Source organism: Eptesicus fuscus, chromosome 21 (assembly GCF_027574615.1).
Source record: "Eptesicus fuscus isolate TK198812 chromosome 21, DD_ASM_mEF_20220401, whole genome shotgun sequence".
Taxonomy (NCBI): Eukaryota; Metazoa; Chordata; class Mammalia; order Chiroptera; family Vespertilionidae; genus Eptesicus; species Eptesicus fuscus.
This window is the reverse complement of record NC_072493.1, coordinates 19,060,860-19,073,758: the sequence shown is the minus strand read 5'-3', so window position 1 is coordinate 19,073,758 and position 12,899 is coordinate 19,060,860. Positions and strand designations below refer to the sequence as shown.

Genomic DNA, 12,899 nt, shown 5'->3' with positions numbered 1-12,899 from the left:
TATGCTATCACCATCATCACCATCACAGTGTGATCTCAGTGAACTTCCCGGATCCTATCCAACAGCTGGGGTGGGCTAGCAGGCAGGGTTGTCCAATAAAAGACAGGACACGCAGTTAAATTTGAATTAAATAAACAGTAACGATTTTTCAGTGTATGCATGTCCCATGCAATATTTAGGACATTCTTACTGAAAATTGTTTATCTGAAATTCAATTTTAAACAAGCGTCCTGCAGCCCTATTTCAAGGAAAGTGTCATTTGAATTTTTCAGTCAGTCCAATTCAGCAAAGTTTACTAGTATAGGCACACCCAAAGGAGACGGACAGATAATGAAACCTTGGACGTCTTTGTGAGGGGAATAGTAACCAAATTTTAAATTCATTGGTATTGTAGGAGAGAGGGTTAGGACAATGGTTTAAATGAGCCGGCAATGCTTTGTTTTTTTTTTTTTTTTTCTTTTTAAATTTCTTTATTGATTAAGGTGTCACATATTTGTCCTCATCCCCCCATTCCCATCCCCCCCCTCCCCACGCATGCCCCAACTCCCTGTTGAACTTAACCATTGGATAGGATCATATGCATGCATACAAGTCCTTTGGTTGAACTCTCCCCCTCCCCCCACCCTCCCCTATCCTCCCTCTGAGGCCCGATAGTCCGATCGATGCCTCCTTGCTTCTGGTTCTGTTCTTGTTCCTCAGTCTATGTTGTTCATCATTTCCTCTAGATGAACGAGATCATATGTCACTAGATATATACTTATGAGAACTGAATGTGAGACAAGCAATAATAGTTATGCTGACAGGCAAATGAATCAGTCTGTAGTGAGTTTCTTTCTGGACCAACAGTTCTTTTGAGACCCAATTTCAATGTCCACCAGTTCCTTATGTGTACATGTCAGCACTGACCCCTCAGCTTTGGATGGTGGACAAATGGTGGTAACGGAGGTCCGACTTCCTCTGGTTTGGTCTCGGCCAGACCCAGGGGCACGGCTTCACCCGGACTAAGGGGCACATGGCCTCACCCGGATCTAGGGACACATGGTCTCACCTGGACCCAGGGTCGCTTGGCCTCTCCCAGACCCAGGGGCACGTGGCCTCACCCGGGCCTAGGTGCACGAGGCCTCACCCGGATCCAGGGACACATGGTCTCGCCCGGACCCAGGGGTGCGTGGCCTCTCTCAGACCCAGGGGCACGTGGCCTCACCTGGACCTAGGTGCACGAGGCCTCACCCGGATTCAGGGACACATGGTCTCACCCGGACCCAGGCGCGCTCGGCCTCCCCCAGACCCAGGGGCACGTGGCCTCACCCGGGCCTAGGTGCACGAGGCCTCCCCCGGATCCAGGGACACATGGTCTCACCCGGACCTAGGGACGCTTGTCCTCTCCCAGACCCAGGGGCACGTGGCCTCACCCAGGCCTAAGTGCACGAGGCCTCACCCGGATCCAGGGACACATGGTCTCGCCCGGACCCAGGGGTGCGTGGCCTCTCTCAGAGCCAGGGGCACGTGGCCTCACCAGGACCTAGGTGCACGAGGCCTCACCCGGATCCAGGGACACATGGTCTCACCCGGACCCAGGCGCGCTTGGCCTCCCCCAGACCCAGGGGCACGTGGCCTCACCCGGGCCTAGGTGCACGAGGCCTCCCCTGGATCCAGGGACACATGGTCTCACCCGGACCCAGGGACGCTTGTCCTCTCCCAGACCCAGGGGCACGTGGCCTCACCCGGGCCTAGGTGCACGAGGCCTCACCCGGATCCAGGGACACATGGTCTCGCCCGGACCCAGGCGCGCTTGGCCTCCTCCAGACCCAGGGGCACGTGACCTCACCCGGGCCTCCACCTATTATTGATCATGATCTTTATTATTCTACAAATCCCCTAATGAGAGTCCATCCTGAGTGACAGAATCAGTCTTGGTAATGTTTATCTTATCACTGGACATGCAGAACCAAGAGTTATTTTGAATAACTAAAATCATGTGACTGTACACGTGGTTGTGCCACTTAAATGTTTTTAGGTATTCATGTTGTTGTTGTTTTTTTAACAGCTGAATTTGTCATGGAAGGATAAAGTAAGTTTTCCATAAAATGAACTAAATTGGAAAAAAACCACATTTCCTCATTAATTGTCTTGATTAAGTCAGACTTAACACTGATTTTTAAAGATTACATATTTTTAAAAAGAATTTTGCCCCAAAATACAGGGGTGGGCAAAAATAGATTACTAATAACCTGGGTAGAAAACCAGGTTATCCGAATGGTCAACTCTCTCTTTTCCTCTTCACGTTCTCAACACCCCTCGTTCTTTTTCTAAGCTTCTGACCTCCCTTTTTATTTCACCGAAGCCAACTGAAGCCATCCAGAGAAACGTGCTGCAGCTTCCCCAGGCAAACCTGCCACCAGCCGGCCCCTTCTGAGCGCCCTTTCATAGGGGAGGGAATGTCATCATCTGATTTCCCCTCCACACATGCCTTGTAAACTGGACCTCGTACCTGTAACGTGCTTAAGAACTTCAAGCTTGCATTCACCCCTTTCTCTCCAGAATCATAAATGTTCCTCTCTTTTTGCTAGATTATTCTCATCAGCACAAACACATTGCCTCATATGTTTAAAAAGGCCCACTTCAGAGATTCTCAACTTTGTGCATTTCTTTTCCTTTTAAAAAAATATTTTTATTGATTTCAGAGAGGAAAAGAGAGGAAGAGAGAGATAGAAACATCAATGATGAGAGAGAATCATTGATGGGCTGCCTCCTGCACGCCCCCCACTGGGGATCGAGCCTGCAACCTGGGCATGTACCCTGACCAGGAATTGAACCTGGGACCCTTTAGTCCGCAGTCTGACGGTCTATCCCTTGAGCCAAACCAACCAGGGCTGTGCTTTTTTTCTTTATAGCAAACTCCTCAAAAGTCTTATCTGTATTCTTTATTTACTTTATATTCACTACATGTCCTCCTCAATCCATTTGTATGCCCTCCCAACCCCTGAAACCATACTTGTCATGGTTACCCATGCCTTTATCTTGATGATTGTCAGTCACGTCCGAAAGCTCATTTGGCCTCTGAGAAGCTTTGGAATGTTTGATTTTTCCTGCCTTGTTGAAACATTCCCTCTCCCTCCACCCCCAATAATTCGAAGACACCCCACGCTCCAGTTTCTCCTCCTACATCATAGCCTGCTGCTTCTCATTCCCTCAGCTCGCCCTCTATGTTGGAGCAGTCTAGGTTTCAGACCTCACACATTTTTCTTTCTTTCTTTAGCCTAGATGATGTCATTTAGTTCCAAGACCTTAATTCCCACCCGCATTCTGAGGGCTCCTAGTTGTACAAACCTAGTTAGACCTCCTGCCTTCCAGGCTGTGGGTCTGAATGAGTGAAAAACATCACGTCTCCCTGTGTACAGAAAAGACACAGCAAGCCCAGATCAGAGATCCTGGAGGATCCTCACCTTCAGTTCTGACCGTCTGGTGCCCCTGTCATCACTCTTCGTGGCGATTAGAGAGGTACTGTTTTAGGACTCAAAGTCCACTGACTATTATGGTTGACACCCAGAGTGTATTTTGCATATAAATGTCTCTCCCCAAAGAGCCCAGTGTGGCTTACATTGGAACGCTACTGCCTGTGCCAGGACTTCAAACAATTTTAGGAAGATTTGAATTAAGAGCAGGAAATGAAAGCTGCTCATTGCAAATTGGCTTCCCTGCCTTGCCAGGAGTCAATTTCTACTTTCAAACAGTTCAGAAAAATCACGAATATTACCTTTTTGGTTATTAAATGGATGAGCGACACCAGAATTTCAGGTTGTGTTTTACTGAGGTTTGTGATTTAAAGCCTCAGATACTTCTTATGATCTGTATGGTCGTTTAAAATGGCTAAAATATCTGAAGAATTATCTATCTCCTGGGAAAAGTAGATCAAACCAATTAGTATATATCAAAACACAATATGGCCAGGTTTTTGTGGATCATCTACAAGATTGATAGAGGTGCCTCTTGTTCTTTTATTACTGCGGTAAATTTTTACAGGTGGTTTAGATTTGTCCTTTTCAAACTTCAGTGGCAGTATTTGCAGTGGTTTAATATGTTAGTGGTTTACAAGGGTGCTAACATTCAAGTGGGAAACAGGGCACATTGTCTTGGAGGCCTATTTTTTTAATTGTTTTTTTGTTTGTTTGTTTGTTTGTTTTTTTTTTTAGAGAGATAGGAAGGAAGAGGGAAGATTTGACTTTGGCTGGTGGGCACAGAGCATAATATAAAGACTTTGTATCATAGAAGTCTACACCTGCAACCTACATGATCCTCTTGACCCGTGCCACCCCAACACATTTAATAAAACACAAAGTGATCTGGAGTTTCTAACCCAAGAAAGCAGCAGTGCAGATTGAGGACTCTTACTGACTCTCCCAGTGTATTCGGCAGGAAGGGACCCAAGTCTGGCGTTGGCTTTGGGACTTACTTCTTCCTTTGCTTTTCTCAGTTTGAAAGGATGGTAGGACCCGCTGCTAACTCTCGTTGAGAAATTGTTTTAATAATCACACAGAAGCCTGATAATAATTGGAAGGAGTTTGAAATTATTTATAGGGGGGGCCTTGTCCCAGCTTCCACCCAGGTTTCTCCAGGTGGAAGATGAATGCTGATTCTTTGAGTTCTTTTATTTCTAGTTCAATGAGTTAGAATCAGTTCCTCTTATTCCATGGTAGGTAGTGTTCAGAGGGGTGAAGAAAACGTACTTTTTTCTTATTCTTAGACATGGAGTCAAAATAATATCGGATTTTTGATGGTGGTGTGGGGCCAATTATTAAAGTCATGGGTTATGAGACCAAGATCACCCTTCTTATTTGAGTGTGTGTGTGTATTTTTATATGTGTGTATTTGTATGTGTGTGTATGCACCCCCATGTGCATGAGCTCACTTGTGTGTGTGTGTGTGTGTGTGTGTGTGTGTGTTATGTGGCCTGCCTGCTATGGAGATGCCAAAAGAAGTTACCTTTAAGGGATAATGAATTTCATCTCATAAAAGCTTTTTAAAATTAAAAATTTAATTGTAAAATACACATAACATAAAATTTTACCAACTTAACCATTTTTAAGAGAACACTTCTTTAGTGTCAAGTATATTCACATTGTTGCGCAACCAATGTCCAGAACTTTTTCAACTTGCAGTGTTGCAACTCCGTGCCCGTGAAACAACAGCCCTCCCGAGCCCCTGGCCACCCCGACTCCGCTTCCCGTTTTTATGCGTTTGACTACTCAGAGACCTCATGTAACTGGAATCAGATATTAAAACATTGTTGTAACTTTTCACTCTGAGCCTCGTTTAGATCACGACAATGACCTAAAGTACTGATTGCATGATGTTGACTTTAGAAGGCTGACTGGACCATCCTGTAAGTTATGATTATCAGATGGCCCATAATCATCATGCCATATTGTACTGTTAAGATCTTCTCGAATCCTTGGCTGACTATATATGCAGTAGTTAAAGGGGGAACAGGATAATCATAGGCCCCAGAGGGCTTGAAGGCATCACCCACAATCCATGCTGCTATCCCAAATGAAAGAGGTGGATAGAGGGTGCAAGGTTAAACATTTATTGAGTGCCTATGCTATCTGGGTGCTTTTTGATATGCCATCTGATTTTTTTGAAGCATTTTTTTCTTTATTGTTGGAAGTATTAAAGATGTCCCCTTTGTTTTGTTTTTGTTTCCCCATTGACCTCCTCCACCCTGTACCTGCCCCTCCCAGGCCTTCGCCACTCTGTTGTGTCATCTGATTTTAATCCTCACAATAATATTATGAAGTTGGTTATTATTGTACCTGTTTGACAAGTGAGGAAACTAGAACTAAGAGAGCTAACTCATTTACCCAGAATCCCAAAGCTAATCAATGGCGGTGCTAGTATTTGACCTTGGTTCCTTTCTGCCTTTCTTTGCTTTCTGTCATGCAGAGGCAGCTGTAGTAACATATTCATGATATGCATTATCCTTATATTAGTGATGTACAAACTGAGCTAAGTTAGGCTAAGTAATTTCCCCCAAATTACACGTTTAGCAAGTGGTGAAATAGGAGTTGAAATAAGGGTTTATTAAAAAGAAGCTACAAGCCCTTCTCAGATTTGGGGCTATCTTTACACAAAAGTTTGCAAAATACCAGCAGTTAAAAAAGACACCAGTAAGTGGGAAGTCTGCATGACCAGAAAGAATACAGGTGTTGTGATATCTGGCAACACCTTCTTCACAGGAAATGAAGGTTGGGTGGTCGCATTGTGAAAAACCTTGAGTGAGCCACCTAAAGATTTGTTCTTCATTTGGTAGGCAGTCGGGGGCTTTTGAAGAACCTTGACTGAAGGTGATCAGAGCCGCACTTTTAGAAAAATCAATGCGTACATTAGAAGGTGAAGCAGCTGCATGTAAGCACACTCTCCCAACACTACTAAAATGGGGACGACTTTATTGCTTCTCTGCATTCCCTTGACCTTTCTCCAATGTCATTTGGAAAACCTACTCTTATTTAACATGCAAAACAAAGTACTACCTCTCCCCCACAAAGGTATTTGAACAGAGGCTAAGATCTAAAACTTTTGCATATATATGAGTAAAGACTTTTAATACTAAATCAGTAGATCGAAGTCAGTATTTTACTGATAAAGACTGAAATATGAAATCCTACATGTGTTTCTTAGGTGAATTTTAAACTGAGGAAAAGGATAATTACCTTGCAGTGAAGTGATATATATATATATATATCTTATTATTTATATAGACATATGTTTAGAATTCTGTACTTGGCTATTTCCTATTTCTCACACTTCTTACCTTATATTTTTCCCAGCAACACTAGAGGTCACTCATGCCCTGTCTTTACGTTAGCTTTGCTAGTGTTCATCTTTATTTAAGTTACATCTGAATTCCTGTTGTGGACTTGAGTTTCTCTTTATGAATTATACAGCTTGCCCATCTTAACCTGCTAATGTTAGTTTGTAAGATTCTTTATTACACTGATAGTTTAATTGACAAATTAACTTGTGTTAGTTTGCCAGCCACTGGCACAAATGAGATTTTTCTTCATATCTTCAATGGTTGATGTCAGCAATAGAGAGGCAGGCTGATTGAATGCAGAGTGGTTCTAATTTCAGAAAAATCAATCTTATAAGCATAGTGTTCAGACTGCACTTCTTCCAATATTATATGTTCAGTCATATAAAATAGGCTCTAACTTTTGTTTTCAGCCAACTTTAAACATTTTCATTAGTCTGCAGACATATATTCAAAACATTAGTTTGTTCTTTGCATTACTTAGGTTGCTCATTCAGTTAATAGTATTTTATTAAATGCATTTTACATACAAGAAATTAAATCAGGTTTTGAGAGCATGGAGGTGAATAATACTGAAAAAGCTCAACAGACCTTTTTAAAAAATTATTTTTTATTGATTTCAGAGAGGAAAAGAGAGGGAGAGAGAGACAGAGACATCAAGGATGGGAGAGAATCATTGATCGGCTGCCTCCTGCACGCCCTACACTGGGGATCAAGCCCACAACTCGGGTATATTCAAATGTGCCCTTGACCGGAATGGGACCCGGGACCCTTCAGTCGACAGGCTGATGCTCTATCCACTGAGCCAAACCGGCTAGGGCTCAACAGACTTTTTATTCACATTCCCCTAAAGGTAAACGCTAAAGTTTATCTTTAGGGCCTAAACGCTAAAATGTTGTGGTGCTGAGAATGGGCTTACTGAAGTTCTTTAAGAATACATTTAGCCCTGGCTGGTTTGGCTCAGTGGATAGAGCGTCGGCCTGCGGACTGAAAAGCCCCAGGTTCGATTCCAGTCAAGGGCATGTACCTTGATTGCAGGCACATTCCCAGTGGGAGGTGTACAGGAGGCAGCTGATCGATGTTTCTCTCTCATCGATGTTTCTAACTCTCTATCCCTCTCCCTTCCTCTCTGTAAAACGTCAATAAAATATATTTTAAAATAAAAAAAAATACATTTAGTAAACTCTAGGAAAAATAGGGTGATTCATCTCCTTCTATTTCTTATAATTCCCCCCCCTTCCTAACTTCTTCTATCAGGTACACTGGTAGATATCTGCCCTTGGGTTTCCATGTAGCTGGCACCTAATTGTTATCTGGGGGTAAATGACTTTTCTGGCAACCTGAACCTGTTATGGCCTCTAAGACATTGGTCATCAAAGGACTTTTCAAGACAGAACATTTTCATACAGTTTTTGTCAAGTGCTTGATTGATTACATTTTTTGTGAACATAAGGCTGTTTTCTGAATGTGATAACAGGAAACTAAAGGAAAAGCATTCTATTTTAACGAAGGTTAAATTGCACTCTCTGCTTTTCCTTTAGTTTCCTCCTCCATGAAAATCTCCTTGGGAAGGTGAAGACCACAGCTTTAAGAGTAGTGATTCTCCATTATGCTAAGTGCCATAAGCCAGTCAGAGGAAGACAAGTACTGTATGATTTCACTCATATGTGGAATCTAATGAACAAATTGAACTCCCAAGCAAAATAGAGACAGACTCATAGAGAGCAGGCAGATAGCCGGGGGAGAGGCTTGGGGGTGGTGGTGGAGGGATTGAGCAAAAAAGAAAAAAGTGAGAGAGAATTCATGGACATGGACAACAGTGTGGTGATTGTGGGGGTGGAGGGGAATGGATAGAGGTAAAAGAGGGCATAGAGGGGATAAATGGTGATGGAAAAAATAAAAGAGTAGCGGTTTTCAAATTTTAGTATGAATCATTTTGAGGGCTTTTTAAAACACAAAATTCTGGGCCCCATCCTCAGCATTTCTGATTCGCGTTTGGGGTGTACATTTGAGAATGTACATTTCTAACACTTTCCCATGTAATGCTTCATCTGGTGGTCCTGGGACCCCTCTCTCCGAACCATTGGTCTGGAGGATAGAACACCACTTTCGGAGTTGGGAGGCTCACCTTCTAGTTTTAGTTTTGCTACCAATTAGTTATGTAAAAATGAACAAGTAATCTTTCCTTGTGTGGCATGAGTATTTCATACACATTTGCTTATCATCCCATTATGCTAACTTCAAAATAAGTACAGCCTCCAATTCATGAGAACTGTTTTCCTTCCTCTTTCCTCCTCACTCTCCCCCATCTCTCCTGGGTCCAATCTAATCTGCCTACTTGGGGGTCCCTGAGCACATTGTGCTCTTCCATACGTCCTTGCTTTTGTGTGTGCTGTGTCCTGGAATCTTCACTTCCCATGGATCAACTTGCTAATTCCTGTTCACCCTTCACATACCAGCTTAACAGTTGCAACTGTGAATTTGACTTAATCTGTCCCTACTTCCAATCCCCCCTCATAGATCTGGTTATTCCTTTTAAGGTCTTCTCATGCTACCTTGAACATAATGTATGTCATAGCGATATAGGGCTATTGGTTCACTGGATGGCTGCTTCCCTGGAAGGACACAGAGCCGTGTGTCTCTGTCCTCTAGTGCAGTTCTAGTGCAAAGCTGGCATTTAATAACTGCTTCATGCATGATCAAGTCTATACATGTATCTGATTTCCCTTATATATTGTGAGAGTCCCCTAGACGGGTATTTTGATCATTTTCTTTTGAGAAATTCATGTCTTTACACATAATAGTTCAATTTTAATGAAGGTTAAATTGCATACAAATGAAAAGGTCAGATTGAGAAGACCTTCTATGTATTTTTGAGTGTTCCAGATTCTAAGTGCAAAATGGACTGTGTTTTTTCATTGTGCAGTTATTATAATTGGATCTAATTTTAATAATAACATTTAAAATTTAGAGATGCTTTTGTGCCAGGGAATTCACTAAACCCATTTCAGGGGTCTTTGCAATTTTCATAACAATCTACAATATGTTCTTGCTCCCTGTATTTTATGGAACAAAATGTTGAGGTTTGATGAAGCAAGGTCACATATTGTGTGATGAATCTGGGATTCATCCTCAGTAACTTATTATATTAAAAGCAATTAGGAGAGGGGAATAACATTTAAAAGACAATGAAAGAAGGCTACAGTGAATGTCCTTGTCCCAGAATGAAGATAGAGACAAGTTGCCCAGAGTTGTACTGAGATGGAAGGACTTTGTGAGGCTTTGACAATGTGTTGCAGCTTTGTGTCAGGAAAAGCAAGCACACACATTACATGTCACTGGTCCTGTGGCAGAGCTCATGCTAAGCAGGAACGCTGATGTAATTCTTGTTCAGTTGTTAGGCTGTCAAAAACTCAGACTAAAAGGAGGCAGTTACTGTTGAATGAGGCAAGTCTTTCACTCTCGTTGTGTTTCTAGGATCCTGGCTCTTCAAGGCCAAGGGTTAGAAAAAGAGGAGGTTTTGCCCACAGGCTGGTAAAAACACATGCTTGCTTTATCTCGGTGCCTGGCACAGTTCTGTGGACTAACAGCACATCCCCAAAGAAAGGAATTTCATGCCAGTTTCATTCCATCTGGAGGTTGCTTACATGTTTAATTTGGGCACCCCCTTCTAATAAATAAAATCTAGTCTGCAATAGTCATTAATGACACTTTTGTCATTAGTGACTTGAAGCCTATTTTTAGGGATAATCTTCCAGGAAGACTATTTTAGGAATTATAATGTCATATGGGGTCCAACCATACCTACCTCCACCGCTTAAGGCTGACCCTGAGACAAGGACTTGATACAGGCAATTTATTTTGGAGATGAACACAGAAAACAGAAGTATGGGAAAGTGGAGAGAGAGACAGGGAAGGAAGAAAAACAATAAAGTATGTATTACTAGATGGTTATTGCTGAGAATTGTCCCGGTAAAGTAAGCAAGTGTTTTACCAGCCTGTGGGCAAAACCTCCTCTTTTTCAACATTACCTGAGAAGACAAGGAGGTTGGTCCATTTATCCATAGACTTTCATCCTTCATAGGTTGAAAGTTTCACTGTGGTATAGTCTTCTTAACATTTCTGGGTTGCACCTGCATGAGGCTTTGGAGAAAGCAGTACAGAGAGGCACCCAAGATGCATGGAATTGTCCACAATGCCATAGCTGAAATTAGGTGGACTGAGGGGGAAATTGAATGATTCTGTTATGGCAAAAAGGGTTATCTAAAAATAATGGCCAGAATATGAAATAAATTGCATATGCTATAGTAATTCTTTTATATGTTTACATATTTTTTTTTGGTATGTTTTGAGTGATTACAATTATGTCAAGTGGTATTTGGCTTCGGGTTGTTGTTTTTGGGATGCGGGGAGAGAGCAGAGTGCCTGAAGAATGGCTGTTCTGTGTATAACACATCCAACAGTAACTTAGGCTAACTTCTCACAGGTGGCAATGTGCTCTGACCTTCCTGTGACATTATGCCCTACACATAACAACAAAAAATGTTTTTATTGATTTTAGAAAGAGAGGAAGGGAGAGGGAGAGAGAGCTAGAAACATTAATGATGAGAGAGAATCATTGATCAGCTGACTCCTGCACACCCCACACTGGGGATCAAGCCTGCAACCTGGGCATGTGCCTTGACCAGGAATCGAACTGTGACCTACTAGTTCATAGGTTAATGCTCAACCACTAAGCAACACCGGCCGGGCTATTGAATGCTTTTTATTTGCTGGAGATCATGTTGAACAGTCGACACACCTTTCCTAATCCACTAGCCCCTGCACTGTTGCTTTTAGGATGGCACCATCCCAGCCCCAGAGGTTGGTGTAGTGTGTTGGGCACTGCCTGGAGCCTGTCTCCCGTCAGTGAGGGGATGCTCTGTCTTCTACATGCTCCAAGTGAGCAAGACAGGAAGGTTAAGGGAAGCCTGGGAAATGCTGAGGAGTGTTTCTTCTAATGTAAATGAAAGTGGAATAGAGAGAGGCAGTAGGAAAGAGAGAAATATATTAAGTAAAGCAATGGGAAATAACTTTCTTGAAATTTATTTTCCTCCCAGCACTATTACATCTGTTTTTAGGTCTGCTCGTTCAAATGACTAGGCAGGGTTTTCTCAATTACACCATCCTTTACATCCTTGCTCATCCCAAACATGTAAATAAGCTTCCTTGGGTCTGTCTGACAGGCATTTGCTTTGCGTCATCTTTCGTGTTTTGACAACCTTTCTGGGGATGAAAACAATTCTGTTGTAGTCCCAACTCCTTCCAAATGCCTTTCCCCCCTCCTTTTATCTTTGATTCATTGGTGTAAATAAATAAAACCTGCCCTACCCTGTCTTGCTTCTCCTCCGACTCAGGATTTTAATTTGAAAAGGGTTATATTTAGCCGTGTTCTCCACTGTGCCCAAGCCCTGTCCTCGCGGTGCTGCTGATTGCTGATAACACAGCTGGCTCTGGGAGTGGCTGTGCCACTTGCAAACATTACAGATAAGATGGATTGAAAAGTGGGCTGCAGCTGACAGACCCCTCCCAGGCCGAGAAAGCAGGAGTCCTAAAGGGTTTGTTTTTTAGGGTAAAGTTTTGCAACCACACTCCCATGAGGTGGAGCGGGGAGAAGGCAGATATTACAAACTGTCCCTTGGATAGTCTTGAACACTCAGAGGTGGGCTGAGCAGTCGTGATTTTAGACAGCTGGGGACTCGGGTCAGAGAAAGGGCTGTTTTTGAAACTGTGTAGGATAAAGAGTCAAGAGGTCTGATGCATCAAAGGCAGTATGCATGAGGCTTTGAGTGAAAACAGAAGCAGGAGGCCGTATCTGGTAACCTGCAGGACATAAGTGCTCGATGGATGTGTTTTGTTTTGCTTATAGTGTTTTTCTTTAACTGTGTTATTACTGTTGTTATTTAATTACATCTATACTAATAAAAGGGTAATATGCATATTGATTGGGATGCCCTCATGCAAAGACTGAACAGCAGGCTGTGTGGGGTGACCAGGTCGGCAGGGGTGGGGGGCAGTTAGGGGCGCCTAGGCTGGCAGGTGGGGCAGT

The 12,899-nt window shown here is 42.9% G+C and overlaps 1 non-coding gene across 1 annotated transcript; it reads left to right on the top strand.

Moving 5' to 3' along the window:
* The first annotated feature begins 11,211 nt into the window (after positions 1–11,211).
* On the top strand, positions 11,212–11,342 carry LOC114231004 (small nucleolar RNA SNORA11). Its single transcript, XR_003616987.2, has one exon. It is a non-coding gene; the product is annotated as a small nucleolar RNA SNORA11 (small nucleolar RNA).
* Positions 11,343–12,899: the final 1,557 nt, after the last annotated feature.